This window comes from Schistocerca piceifrons, chromosome 10, assembly GCF_021461385.2.
Source record: "Schistocerca piceifrons isolate TAMUIC-IGC-003096 chromosome 10, iqSchPice1.1, whole genome shotgun sequence".
Lineage (NCBI taxonomy): Eukaryota > Metazoa > Arthropoda > Insecta > Orthoptera > Acrididae > Schistocerca > Schistocerca piceifrons.
In genome coordinates this window covers 121,224,995-121,239,283 of record NC_060147.1, presented here as the reverse complement: position 1 = coordinate 121,239,283, position 14,289 = coordinate 121,224,995, and the positions used below count along the sequence as shown (strand labels likewise).

The window sequence follows — 14,289 nt, the reverse complement described above, 5'->3', positions numbered from 1 at the left end:
CGTACATTGTCGTGACCACGGCTGCCAGCACTCATATACTGTAAGTAGGCTGTTTAGGTTTTTTTATTGGTAACGTCACCTCTGTATGAAAATCACTGGCTGTGCTGGGTGCAGTCTGTGGCTGCTTTGCATTGTTGTAACACTCGCCATTGTAGTGTTTGGCAGCTGGATGTGAACAGCGCGTAGCGTTGCGCAGTTGGAGGTGAGCCGCCAGCAGTGGTGGATGTGGGGAGAGAGATGGCGGAGTTTTGTAATTTGTCATGAACTGCTATATATATATTATGACTATCAAGGTAAATACATTGTTTGTTTTCTATTAATATCTTTCATTTGCTAACTATTCCTATCAGTAGTTAGTGCCTTCCGTAGTTTGAATCTTTTATTTAGCTGGCAGTAGTGGCGCTCGCTGTACTGCAGTAGTTCGAGTAATGAAGGTTTTTGTGAGGTAAGTGATTTCTGAAAGGTATAGTTCAATGTTACTCAGGGCCATTCTTTTGCAGGGATTTTTGAAAGTCAGATTGCGTTGCGCTAAAAATATTGTATGTCAGTTTAAGGACAGTCATGTATAATTATTCAAAGGGGACGTTTCAATACATTGGCTACATTCCTGCCTAGTCCTTCTGCAATAATGCGAAAGGATCATCCAGCTTCTGGCAGACCTATTACACGACCTCGTTCACAGTCAGTGAGGTGTTGATAATGGCGTCCTTCTCGTTTTAAAGTCATTCTTGTCTAAAATCAGCTCACCACCTCCAGTGTCAAACGTGACTAACGCTGACGTCTGCTGCGGCGTGTAATCAAAGCACACCTAATCCGCATCCACGTACTGGCGCTACTAGCGTCACTCTTATGCGACTGGCGCAAAATTTGAACAGACGTCACCTTCCAAATGTAGAAACACGACTACCAACTTCCGTTTACGTCGCACAACTCCTTCTTGGTTTTACTTTTTTTTTTTTTGCGTCAACGTATGTACCCTTATGATATATCTTGAAACACGTATGTATTCATTACCAGCGATGGCGAGGCATGACAGAATCTCTGACCAGAGAGTTATTTATCGTTGCTAGTCTGCGCTTGACCGCGCGAGTCGACAGTTGGAGAGTAGTAGCAGTCTGGTACAGTTGCGTGTAGCGAGTCGGCAGGAACAGTTGCGAGTTGCACTCTGTCTGCAGTAGTAGTCTGTCGGCAGTAGTTGTAGCGAGCGGGCGTCGCCATGCGTCGATGGCGTGCTGTTCTTCCGAATCTGGTCAGGATTGTGGTGGACGATGTGTATTATTGTAGAAGGTAATGAAGAAGCATTGCGCTCAGCTAATAACGTATGTTAATTGTAATTAATTTGTTCAAAAAATGATGCCCCAATAATAACCATTTATAAAGTAACTCATTTAAAGAAAAAGATTCATTTCAATTTAAAGAATATTTCCTTTACATTTCCTCCAAGAATCAGAATTAAATATAGGCCAGCATTGCACGGAGCTGTGCCGAAAAATAAGAGCAGATATAGATGCATTTTTTACTGAGGTAAGAATTTTGGTTTTTCTACTCAGAACACAGGGCCGAAGGTCACCGTTGCTGCCCTTATAAGATTTATCAGGTTTAATTATTTGTGTTGAGATGTTACATACAGTTTATGGTTCATTATTTAATCAATATTATTGTGGGTTTATGGTCAATTTCCATTTATCGATTTTTGTGGGGAGTTTAAGCTTGGCTCACATTTTGATTGTCAATTTCTCACGGGGACGTTACAATCTCCTTATTCCTCACATTTACGTCACTAGCTAGGAACGGTGCTTTGTTGTGCGTTCTCTACTTCATCGCTAACAACCATTAAAAAAAAAAAAAACCGACCTGCCCGAACTTTTACGAGTGTTGCCCAGAAAGTAATGCACCGCATTTTTCTCCTTCAACAATTCTTTATTGAAAGTAATGAGAGTTAAACACAGGAAAGAATGATGTTTTATCTACACACCCTACTTTTCCACGTAATCTCCATCTCGTTCTATGGCCTTCCTCCAGCGCGAAACAAGGGCTTGAATGCCCTGTCGGTACCAATCCTTGTCCTGGTGGTGCAGCCAGTGCTTCACTGTATGAAGCACCTCCTCATCCTCGTACAAATGTCTTCTGTGAATGCCATCCTTCAATGGTCCATACAAGGGGGGGGGGGGGGGGGCTAGGTCAGCTGTGACAGCCGTGGACGCTCTCCCCGACCGCTGCAATCGTGGAGCTCTGCCGAACCACCTTCCCAACCTCACCCACCGTGACCAGCGACTAACTGTACTTCTGTCGACACCAGACGCTCCATGGATTTTGCACAACCATTTCTGAATATTCCCCACAGTTTCTTTCACTGCAGTGAGAAATTCAATTATGACACGATGCTTGTGACGTAATGACCTACAGACGCCATTTTTAAACTGCCCTGCAGCTACGCTATCTATCGGAAGTGACGGAAACTTGGCGCGCTCACTTGGGAGAATTCAAATCATACATACGTTTCGCACTCACAGCACTGTTTTCGGCTGGGGGGAAAAAAAAAAATGCGGTGCCTTACTTTCTGGGCAACCCTCATATCTTCTTATCTCTCACGCTTACGTCATTACCTAGGAACGGTCCTTTTTTTGCGTTCTCTACTTCATCGCTGAAACAAACCGCCCAGCTCGTACTTCTATATATTTGGCGAACACGAGAGTAAAGAGGGAACGAAGTCTTTCGCGACGTCACTTATATAGAAACCATTCTCGGTTGTCTTGCCGCGTCAATTCGGGATTAAATCTCAAGGTTTCGACGATATCCTCCATCGTCATCGTCAGGAGCAACTGACTGTTGACTGCTGCTGTGGTAGCCTTTTTATAGCCCGTGGACGGCTTCTGATTGGTCCGCTTGCAATTGGTCGGCGATTACGTGCTGCTGTCTCAGACGACGTCACTGTGTGCGCCGGCGGTCGCTTCCCGCGCCCGGTTCCCGGGTTCGATTCCCGGCGGGGTCAGGGATTTTCTCTGCCTCGTGATGACTGGGTGTTGTGTTGTGTGATGTCCTTAGGTTAGTTAGGTTTAAGTAGTTCTAAGTTCTAGTGGACTGATGACCATAGCTGTTAAGTCCCATAGTGCTCAGAGCCATATTTTTTGTGTGCGCCGGTGGCGCCACCGCTTCCGTTTGAACGTAAACATTGGAAGGAACGTCTCTGTTGCTTCTCTGCATGAAGCGCTCGTTTCCATGCACAGCTCAGATGGTATCTGCTATCGCGGTTAAAGTTCTTTCGGCTCATTCTTATTTCAACAGCCTCCTTAATAACAGAATCCTAGCATGTGGAAGCATGGGACAGAATTTTTGTTTCATCGAACAATATCTTATGTTTGTTCGTGAGGCTCTGCTTCGTAATTGCCGACTTCTCCAGTTCTCTATTTTTAACATGGCGTTGGTGTTCTGCGTGCAACGGCCTTGTCGCAGTGGATACACCGGTTCCCGTGAGATCACCGAAGTTAAGCGCTGTCGGGCGTGGTCGGCACTTGGATGGGTGACCATCCAGGCCGCCATGGGCTGTTGCCATTTTTCGGGGTGCACTCAACCTCGTGATGCCAATTGAGGAGCTACTCGACCGAATAGTAGCACCTTCGGTCAACAATACCATCATAACGACCGGGAGAGCGGTGTGCTGACCCCACGCCCCTCCTGTCTGCATCCTCCACTGAGGATGACACGGCGGTCGGATGGTCCCGGTAGGCCACTCGTGGCCTGACGACGGAGTTGGTGTTCAGCACAGCGGTCGGGAACGGTACGAGTGGTCGGACCTATATAATTGCTTCCACACTCACAGGGGATATTATAAACTCCAGGGACTCTGATGCCGAGACTCTCCTTAACAGGGCGCATCATCTCGTTAATTTTCTTAGGAGGACGAAAAATCGGTCTTATAGCCCGTCTGCGCAGGACTCTTCCTATTTTGCTGGAAATCGCGCCACAAAAAGGAAGAAACGCAATCGGTGTTTCATCCTGTGAGTGTGCAGCATTTTCATGTTTCCTCTTTTTGGAGAACGCTGGCTTTATATCGCGTGCACCATAGCCATTCTTTCGGAACACGTACTCAGTTGGTTTATCTCGGACCTTAAGTGGTCCTCGTCAGAAACAGTTTTTGCTCTATATACTAACGTGTTCAAAACGGCTCTCTTCTGAACACGATGCTGGAAACTCTGTGCATTCAGGTATAAATCGGTATGCGTCGGCTTACGGTATACAGAGTGGCCAAGACGCCAATCCGCCTGTCGTTGTACTAAAACCTCTAAGAAAGGCAGTCCTTCCTTCTCCGAGAGTAAAGAGCCGGATATGTGCAGCTAAGCAGGGAATGCCGGACATTTGCCACGCCGGACATTTGCCACATTTGCCCCTTCGCCAGGTAGCGATCCCTCAGGTAAGGGACGCTCTTCCTACTTCTGTCCGCTTTCAAACCGCCGTCTCCACATCTTACTCGGTACAACCAGTACGTATGGGACGTTCTTCTTCGACATCTTGGCCAAATACAGAGCTTCTTTTCCGAAATCGAAATATTTATAACTTTTGGGAAACGAAAGCAATACCGACGATTATGTCAGTACGTAATTAGTTCTGCCAAGTATAAATATAGATCCCTCTGTCTGTACGGTAGCTTTCTTTCACGCTTACTGATTGCGATAGAAACAGTCCATCGCCATGAGAGCAAAAAGAAAGGAACGATGTAAAGAGAATGCGAATGTACGCTAATCATTTCTTTTTCGTCACTGCATTTGTGCCTACTTTAATTACTACACCTGCATTTTCTCTGCCTCGTGATGGCTGGGTGTTGTGTGCTGTCCTTAGGTTAGTTAGGCTTAAGTAGTTCTAAGTTCTAGGGGACTTATGACCACAGCAGTTGAGTCCGATAGTGCTCAGAGCCATTTTTTACTACACCTGCATGCCAAAAAGACAATAAGGAAAGAAGAAATGGGTATGTGAATGTTTGAAAAGAAGAACGACTTACTCCACATTAATTTACTCTCTAAAATGATATATCCCTTGCGGCGATACATTGGTTAATAAAGTGTAGTGCGACAGTGTTCAAAACATGGCTGAAAATACGTTCAGTAAATAGAGATAAGAACATCTATGATTGACATGTCATCTAAAGTAGACGTACAATTTTAGAATGTTAGAAATAAGAAAATCAAATAATACAGAATGCTCTGCTTGTAGCGTACGTTGTTGTTCTAAACTGTTTAGCTCTGGTATTTACAGGGTCACAGAGAAAGCATCCTAGGTTTTGGAGGGAAAAGCCGTAATTGTAATTATCTGCAACACAACAGAAACAATAAGCACAACTTACGGAAAAATAATGTAATGTGCGTTCCAGCTCACAAGCGACCTTGAAGCAGATAGTCCCTGTGAACTAGTATGGTCAGAGGTTATATTCGACAACCTGAATAAATTAATAACTGGCTCCTTTTACCGACCCCCGGTCTCTGATAAAACAATTGCTGAACAGTTCAAAGAAAACTTAATCTCATCACAAATATGTAGCCTACCCATACAATTATAGTTGGCAGTGACTTCCATCTACCTTCCGTATGTTGACAAAAATACATTTTCAGACCCTATTGTAGATACAAAACAAGTTCTGTAATTGTTCTAAATGCTTTTCTTAAAATTATTTTGAACAATTAGTTCACGAGGCCATTCAAATTGTAAATGGTTACGAAAACACACTTGACCTCTTACCCACAAATAATCCTGAGCATCACGACGGATACAGGGATTAGTGAACACACAGTCGAACGAGGTTCAATCCCGTAACAAAGAAATTCACCAAAACTAAATGCGAAATATATCTATTTATAAAAGCAAGTAAAAATTAGGTTAACGTCTTTCTAAGAGACACTCTCCAATCCTTCCAAACTATGTAAGTGAAGACGATATGTGGCTTAAGTTCAAAGAAATAATATCAACAGCAGTCGAGAGATTCATTCCAAATAAGCTAATAAGAGACGGAACTGATACCCCATGGTACACAAAACATGACAGAAAGCTGCTGCATGAGCACCGAAAAAGGCAAGTATAATTTAGACGAACGCAAAATCTCGAATACTGGAGAAGTTTTACTGAGGCTCCAAATTTGGTGCGGATTCCAATGCGAGATGCATTTAATAGTTTCCACAACGAAACTCTCTCTAGAAATGTGGCGGAAAATCCAAAGAGATTCTGGTTCTATGTTAAGTAAACCAGCGGAAAGGCTCAGTAAGCGATGAGGAGGAGGAGGAGGAGGGGGAGACAAGGGAGCAGGTAAAATCGTGGCAAATGTCCGGCGTGGCAACTGTCCGCTACCAAAGCAGGAGACCTGGCAACCCTAGACGTGGAGCCGGGATAGCTGCAGCGCGCCATTTGCGGCGCTGCTGGACAGCCCTGGCGGGCGAGCGCGCCTGGACGCCCCTGGGCAGCGCAGCGGCGCACCGCGCGCCGGCTTTCGCTTTCCAGTCGCGTCGGAAGGCCGCTGCAGGCGCTGCCAGGTAGTTCCAGCCGCGGCTGCTGTTGCAGAAGGCTCGGAGCGGCCGCCATCCCACATCGCCAGCGAGCGCATCCGTGCTTCGGTTTCCACCCCAGACACGTACAGGCGTAAAAGTGCCCTGTAAACTGGCCGCAGTGAAATTTGCGGCAAGAGAAGCTCGAGGAAAGGTCCGCTAATCCCCCCGCCCAAACTTCGCAACTTGCCCGACAGGTAGAACACCCGACGGCCCTCACGTACTGCTTAGAATAACACAACTGGATCTGCTCCAATAAGAGCTGTAATGCCTACATCTTTACAATCGCGAGAGGTCGGACTTACTTTCTTTCTGTCTGAAGCAATTAACTACACTACTGGCCATTAAAATTGCTACACCACGAAGATGACGTGCTACAGACGCGAAATTTAACCGACAGGAAGAACATGCTGTGATATGCAAATGATTAGATTTTCAGAGCATTCACACAAGGTCGGCGCCGGTGGCGACACCTACAACGTGCTGACAGAGCAAAGTTTCCAACCGATTTCTCATACACAAACAGCAGTTGACCGGCGATGCCTGGTGAAACGTTGTTGTGATGCCTCGTGTAAGGAGGAGAAATGCGTACCATCACGTTTCCCCCTTTGATAAAGGTTGGATTGTAGCCTATCGCGATTGCGGTTTATCGTATCGCGACATTGCTGCTCGCGTTGGTCCAGATCCAATGACTGTTAGCAGAATATGGAATCGGTGGGTTCAGGAGGGTAATACGGAACGCCGTGCTGGATCCCAACGGCCTCGTATCATTAGCAGTCGAGATGAAAAGCATCCGCATGGCTGTAACGGATCGTGCAGCCACGTCTCGATCCCTGAGGCAACAGATGGGGACGTTAGCAAGACAACAACCATCTGCACGAACAGTTCGACGACGTTTGTAGCAGCATCGACTATCAGCTCGGAGACCGTGGCTGCGGTTACCCTTGACGCTGCATCACAGACAGGAGCGCCTGCGATGGTGTACTCAACCACCAACCTGGGTGCACGAATGGCAAAACGTCATTTTTTCGGATGAATCCAGGTTCTGTTTACAGCATCACGATGGTCACACCCGTGTTTGGCGACATCGCGGTGAACGCACACTGGAAGCGTGTACTCGTCATCGCCATACTGACGTGTCACCCGGCGTGATGGTATGGCGTGCCATTTGTTAGACGTCTCGGTTACCTCTTGATCGCATTGACGGTACTTTGAACAGAGGACATTACATTACAGATGTGTTACGACCCGTGGCTCTACTCTCCATTCGATCCCTGCGAAACCCTACATTTCAGCAGGATAATGCACGACCGCATGTTGCGGCTTCTGTACGGGCCTTTCTGGATACAAAACATGTTCGACTGCTGCCCTGGCCAGCACATTCTCCAGATCTCTCACCAGTTGAAAACGTCTGGTCAATGGTGGCCGAGCAACTGCCTCGTCGCAATACGCCAGTCACTACTCTTGATGAACTGTGGTATCGTGTTGGAGCTGCATGGGCACCTGTACCTGTACACGCCGTCCAAGCTCTGTTTGACTCAATGCCGAGGCGTATCAAGGCCGTTATTACGGCCAGAGGTGGTTGTTCTGGGTACTGATTTCTCAGGATCTATGTACCCAAATTGCGTGAAAATGTAATCACATGTCAGTTCTAGTATAATATATTTGTCCAATGAATACCCGTTTATCATCTGCATTTCTTCTTGGTTTAGCAATTTTAATGGCCAGTAGTGAACTTTCACTACATTCTATCATCCTTGTTTTTATTTTGTTAGCGTTCATTTTATATAATCTTTTGAAGACACTGTCCACTGCATTCAGCGCTTGTCCCAAGCCCCTTTCCAGTCTATGACACAATTAGAGTGTCATACTTGCTTAGCACTCGATTTTTAATTTGATATCACAACTGGCAAACAGCGCACCATTGCTGACATCACAACGTGCATGCGTCGCTGATTCGGGCTGTTAAACCTGTTACGAGCCGACAGAAGGAATTCGCGTCCCAAATCAGCAGCATTGTGTAGCATTTATAAACTGAGAATTGTTGCTGCTTCCCGGAAGCGCAAGGTAAAAGTAAGCAATCTGCGCTCCTGATTTAATTTTCAGCCCGTACCGCTGTAGGCCTGCAGGTAAACACTGCCGCCACCGCCCTAGCACCGCCCGTTCTCGCTAGAGGTGTAATCAGGGCAGAGGCTAATAAATACAACGCCGGCGTCTCATTCGGTTCCGGCCGGATTACGAGCAACAACCCGCCGCTGTCACGCGCCCCTGTCACGCAACGCTAAAACAAAACTCCACAGCCCAACGGCGACGCGCACACAGCACCGGCCGTCCTTTCGTTCCAGCGGGCTGCAGTTAACTTCCTCGTTATCAGACTGTACAGACTGACCTCCTTACACCTCCGCGTCATATTTATCCCTTTCGTGGAAACACGCCATAAAACTTCCATAAAACTATCGGAAAAAAATTGTAAGTAGGCTGTTTAGGTTTTCTTATTGGTAACGCCACGTAGCGCTCTGTATGAATATCACTGGCTGTGCTGTGTGCAGTCTATGGCTAGTTTGCATTGTTGTCTGCCATTGTAGTGTTGGGCAGATGGATGTTAACAGCGCGTAGCGTTGCGCAGTTGGAGGTGAGACGCCAGCAGTGGTGGATGTGGGGAGAGAAATGGCGGAGTTTTGAAATTTGTAAGACTGGAAGTCATGAACTGCTATATATATTATGACGTTTGAACACTATTAAGGTAAATACATTGTTTGTTCTCTATCAAAATCTTTCATTTGCTAACTATGCCTATCAGTAGTTAGTACCTTCAGTAGTTTGAATCTTTTATTTAGCTGGCAGTAGTGGCGCTCGCTGTATTGCAGTATTTCGAGTAACGAAGATTTTTGATGAGGTAAGTAATTTGTGAAAGGTATAGCTTAATGTTAGTCAGGGCCATTCTTTTGTAGAGATTTTTGAAAGTCAGTTTGCATTGCTCTAAAAATATTGTGTGTCAGTTTAAGTACAGTCATTAATTTTTCTAAGGGGACATTTCAAAATCATCCACAAAATCCCAAAGATAGCAACGGCAGATAAGTGCTAGAACTACGAATCTCCTTAATGGCTCATACTGTTGTGACCGTAGAAAATTTTAATTTTTATTCTTGCTTTTGTGACCAAAATAAGAGTCCAGGCTCCATAGGCAAACAGCCAGCCGACATTAAGAAATAGTCCACCAGGACGTAGGGACAAGATAAGCAGCGGAGGCTGCTAAGTATGGCTTGTTGATCAAATAACTTAGTGTTTGACTTCCTTCCAGAGGAAATCGCACGAATCAAACATGCGCAATGGAAGACTCGTGTGGAACCATATAAGTTGTGTTCAGCTAGAAACGAGAGCGTCGTGTGGAACCATAGGCATTCTTGTGCAATCTGATCACTGAGAAATGAAAGGGTCGTGTGAAGCAAATTAACTCGTGTGCACCCAAGTACATGAGAACCTAAATAAAAGGCCAGGCAGCGGAATAGCTAGAGGCAGAGATTCAGATGCAGATTCAGAGCCAGTGCCGGCAGTTTGGAGATTCCGCAGCGGGACCGAGTAGGCCCGTAGCAGCCAATACAGCTGATAAAAACTTTAACTACGAGAAGGCGGTGATAGACTCTGGTGGACACTCAGGAACTGCAGGTCAAGTAGGATTTTTAGTGTTTCATTGGAATAGTGTTGAACAGAGGCTGTCAGTCTGTGTCATTACTTAGAGAGATTTCAGTGCTAACCAAGAACAAGTGATTGCTGTGTACTTGTTTCTTATATGTACTGGCAATTAGCTGTGAAGTATTAAGTCCGAATGAATAGACTGAATATTGCTAAGGGGTTTATGGTCGAACACATCACATAACTATATGTGAGAATAACCTTGATGGAAACTAACCAATCTTTTCTGCCTATTGCAATTCTGTAACCTATTTTCAGGAAACTCATTTGCTTCAAACCAAGGAGATTCTCTCCCTCTCATCTCCGATGTAAAGGTTGACACCAATTTATAACCAAGCCATTGCCATTAACGTTCCGATTGCGCTACGCAGTTCGCACTTACTTCATTCTGGTATAGTGAGGCTGTGCTGGGACGAGACAATATGTACAAGTTCCTGACAAGAATACACTGAAGCGCCAAAGAAACTGAAATAGGCATGTGTATTCAAATACAGAGAGACGTAAACAGGAAGAATACGGCGCTGCGTTCGGCAACGCCTATATAAGACAACAAGTGTCTGGCGCAGTTGTTAGACTTGTTACTGCTGTTATAGTGAGTTTGAACATGGTGTTAATAGTCAGGGCACGAGCGATGGGACACAGCATCTCCGAGGTAGTGGGGATTTTCCCGTAAGACCAATTTAAGTGTGCATCGTGAATATCAGGAAGCCGGTACAACATCAAATCTGTTATATCACTGCGGCCGGAAAAAGACCCTCCAAGAACGGGACCAACGACGATCGAAGAGAATCGTTCAATGCAACAGAAGTGCAACACATCCGCAAACTGCTGCAGATTTCAGTGCTGGGCCATCAACAAGTGTCGGTGTGCGAACCGTTCAACGAAACATCATTGATATGGGCTCTTGTGTACTGTAGATGACTGCACGACCAAAGCTTTCCGCCTCCCCTGGGCCCACAGCACCGACATTGGACTATTGATGACCGGAAATGCGTTGCCTTGTCGGACGGGTCTCGTTTCAAACTGTATTCAGCGGATGGCTGTGTACGGGTATGGTGACAACCTCATGAATCCCCGGATCATGCATGTCATTAGGGTACTGTTCAAGCTGGTGGAGGCTCTGTAATGGTGTGGGGCGTGTGCAGTTGGAGTGGTATGGGACCCCTGATACGCCTAGATACGACTCTGATAGGTGACACGTACCTAAGCATCCTGTCTGATCACCTGCATCCATTCATATCCTTGTTCATCTCGACGGAGTTGGGCAATTCCAGCAGGACAATTGGACATCCCGCCGGCCGAAGTGGCCGTGCGGTTAAAGGCGCTGCAGTCTGGAACCGCAAGACCGCTACGGTCGCAGGTTCGAATCCTGCCTCGGGCATGGATGTTTGTGATGTCCTTAGGTTAGTTAGGTTTAACTAGTTCTAAGTTCTAGGGGACTAATAACCTCAGCAGTTGAGTCCCATAGTGCTCAGAGCCATTTGAACCATTTTTTTGAATTGGACATCCCACACGTCTAGAATTGCTACAGAGCGGCTCCAGAAACTCTCTTCTGAGTTTAAACCCTTCTGCCGGCCACTAAACACCCCAGACACGAACATTATTGAGTATATCTGGGCTGCCTTGCAACGTGCTGTTCACAAGAGATCTCCACCCCCTCGTACTCTTACGGATTTATGGACAGCCCTGCAGGATTCATGGTGTCAGTTCCCCTCAGCACTACTTCACACATTAGTCGAGTCCATGCCACGTCATGTTGCGCCATTTCTGTGTGCTTGCGGGGATCCTACACGATATTAGGCAGGTGTACCAGTTTCGTTGGCTCTTCAGTGGAACATACAGAAGAATTGAAACGATAATTAATGATGTGTCAGACCATTAGTTTTCAAAAAAAAAAGCAATACCAATCGCCGCTGTATAGGTTTATCTCTAGGCAACCAGTTTCGACGCTACACTACTTTATCTTCAGGCCTAAATTGCTCCAATCCGTTACAAATATAGCAGTGTCTTCAACTGGTCTCGTAATAGCTATTACGAGATCAGTTGAAAGTGCTGCTATATTTGTAACACTAAAGTTAGTGGATTGGAGCAATTTCGGCCTGAAGATGACGTAACGTAACGTCGAAACCGGTTGCCTAGAAATAAACCTATACAACGGCGATTGGTATTATTTTTATTGATCATTGGACAGACGTAATGTCATAGTCCACCAGAAGATGGAGTTACATTCATTGACTATTAGTTTGGCTTTAGCCAAAGTAAGGCATCAGAGAGGCGGTTCTGACTCTCTTGTTGATAATGGAAGCAGGAATGAAGAACAATAAATACACGTTCATACGATTTGTAGACCTGGAAAAAGGGTTCGACAATGTAAAATGGTGCAAGACATTCGAAATTCTGAGAAAAATACGGATAAGCTAGAGGGAAAGGTGGGTAGTACACTATATGTACAAGAATCAAGAAGGAACAGTAAGAATGGAAGAGCAAGAGAGAAGCGGTCGGATAAAAAGGGTGTAACGCAGGGATGCAGCCTTTTGCCCCTACTGATCTATTGGGTGATCAAAAAGTATAAATTTGAAAACTTAATAAACCACGGAATAATGTAGATAGAGAGGTAAAAATTGACACACATGCTTGGAATGACATGGGGTTCTCCGTTAGAAGAAGAAGAAAAAAAAAAAGTTCACAAAATGTCCGACAGATGGCGCTGAACAGCAAAACGAATTTGGGCTACCGAAAATCCTAGAACTGTCGTGGAAACTCCATTGCACGACGAGAAAGTCAGGGTATGGGTTGGATTTACCACATCTACCGTTATCGGCCCTTTTTTCTTCGAGGAAATGCTTGATTCTGGTTTTGTAACTGCTACCGTGACGGGTGAGATGTACGCCGATATGTTACAGAATCGCATCATCCCCAGCCTAGCTGATAATCACCTGTTGGAACGTACGATGTTTACGCAGGATGGCGCTCCACCCCATATTGCTAGACGCGTGAAAGATCTCTTGCTCGCGTCGTTTGGTGATGATCGTGTGCTCAGCCGCCACTTTCGTCATGCTTGGCCTCCCAGGTCCCTAGACCTCAGTCCGTGCGATTATTGGCTTTGGGGTTACCTGAAGTCGCAAGTGTATCGTGATCGACCGACATATCTAGGGATGCTGCAAGACAAAATCCGACGCCACTGCCTCACCATAACTCCGGACATGCTTTACAGTGCTGTTCACAACATTATTCCTCGACTACAGCTATTGTTGAGGAATGATGGTGGACATATTGAGCATTTCCTGTAAAGAACATCATCTTTGCTTTGTCTTACTTTGTTATGCTAATTATTGCTATTCTGATCAGATGAAGCGCCATCTGTCGGACATTTTTTGAACTTTTGTATTTTCTTGGTTCTAATAAAACCCCATGTCATTCCAAGCATGTGTGTCAATTTGTACCTCTCTATCTACATTATTCCGTGATTTACTCAGTTTTCAAATGTATACTGACTTTTTGATCACCCTGTATCTATACATCGGAGAAGCAATGCTGGAAATAACAGGAAGATTCGAAAGTGGTATTAAGATTCAGGGTTAAAGGATATTCTCATCCTCAGTGAAAGGGAAGACGAATTACAGGATCTGTTGAATGTAGTGAACAGCCTAAAGAGTACAGAACACGGATTCAGAATAAACCAGAAAAAGACAATAAGAGATAGCTGGAAATTTAACATCAAAAGTGGAGACGACAATGTAGACAAAATTAAGGAATTCTGCTGCCTAAGTAGGAAAATAACCGCCGTTGGACGAAGCAAGGAGGACATTAAACCGCACTGGCAAAGAGGGCATTCCTGGCCAAGAAGATCTGCTAGTATCACACATCGTCCTTGTGACAGGAAGAAATTGCAGACTGTGTGCGTCTGGAGCACAGCATTCTGTGCCAGCGACTCAGGGACAGTGGGAAAACCGGAGCAGAAGAGAATTGAAGCATTTGAGATGTGGCGCTGCAGAACGATGTCGAAAATTAGGAGTGATACAGTAAGAAATGGGGAGGTGTTGCGCAGAACCATCGAAGAACCGAAGAT

At 45.5% G+C, this 14,289-nt stretch overlaps 1 pseudogene; it reads left to right on the top strand.

The window, feature by feature from the left end:
* The first annotated feature begins 3,434 nt into the window (after positions 1 to 3,434).
* On the top strand, positions 3,435 to 3,552 carry LOC124719250 (annotated as a pseudogene).
* Positions 3,553 to 14,289: the final 10,737 nt, after the last annotated feature.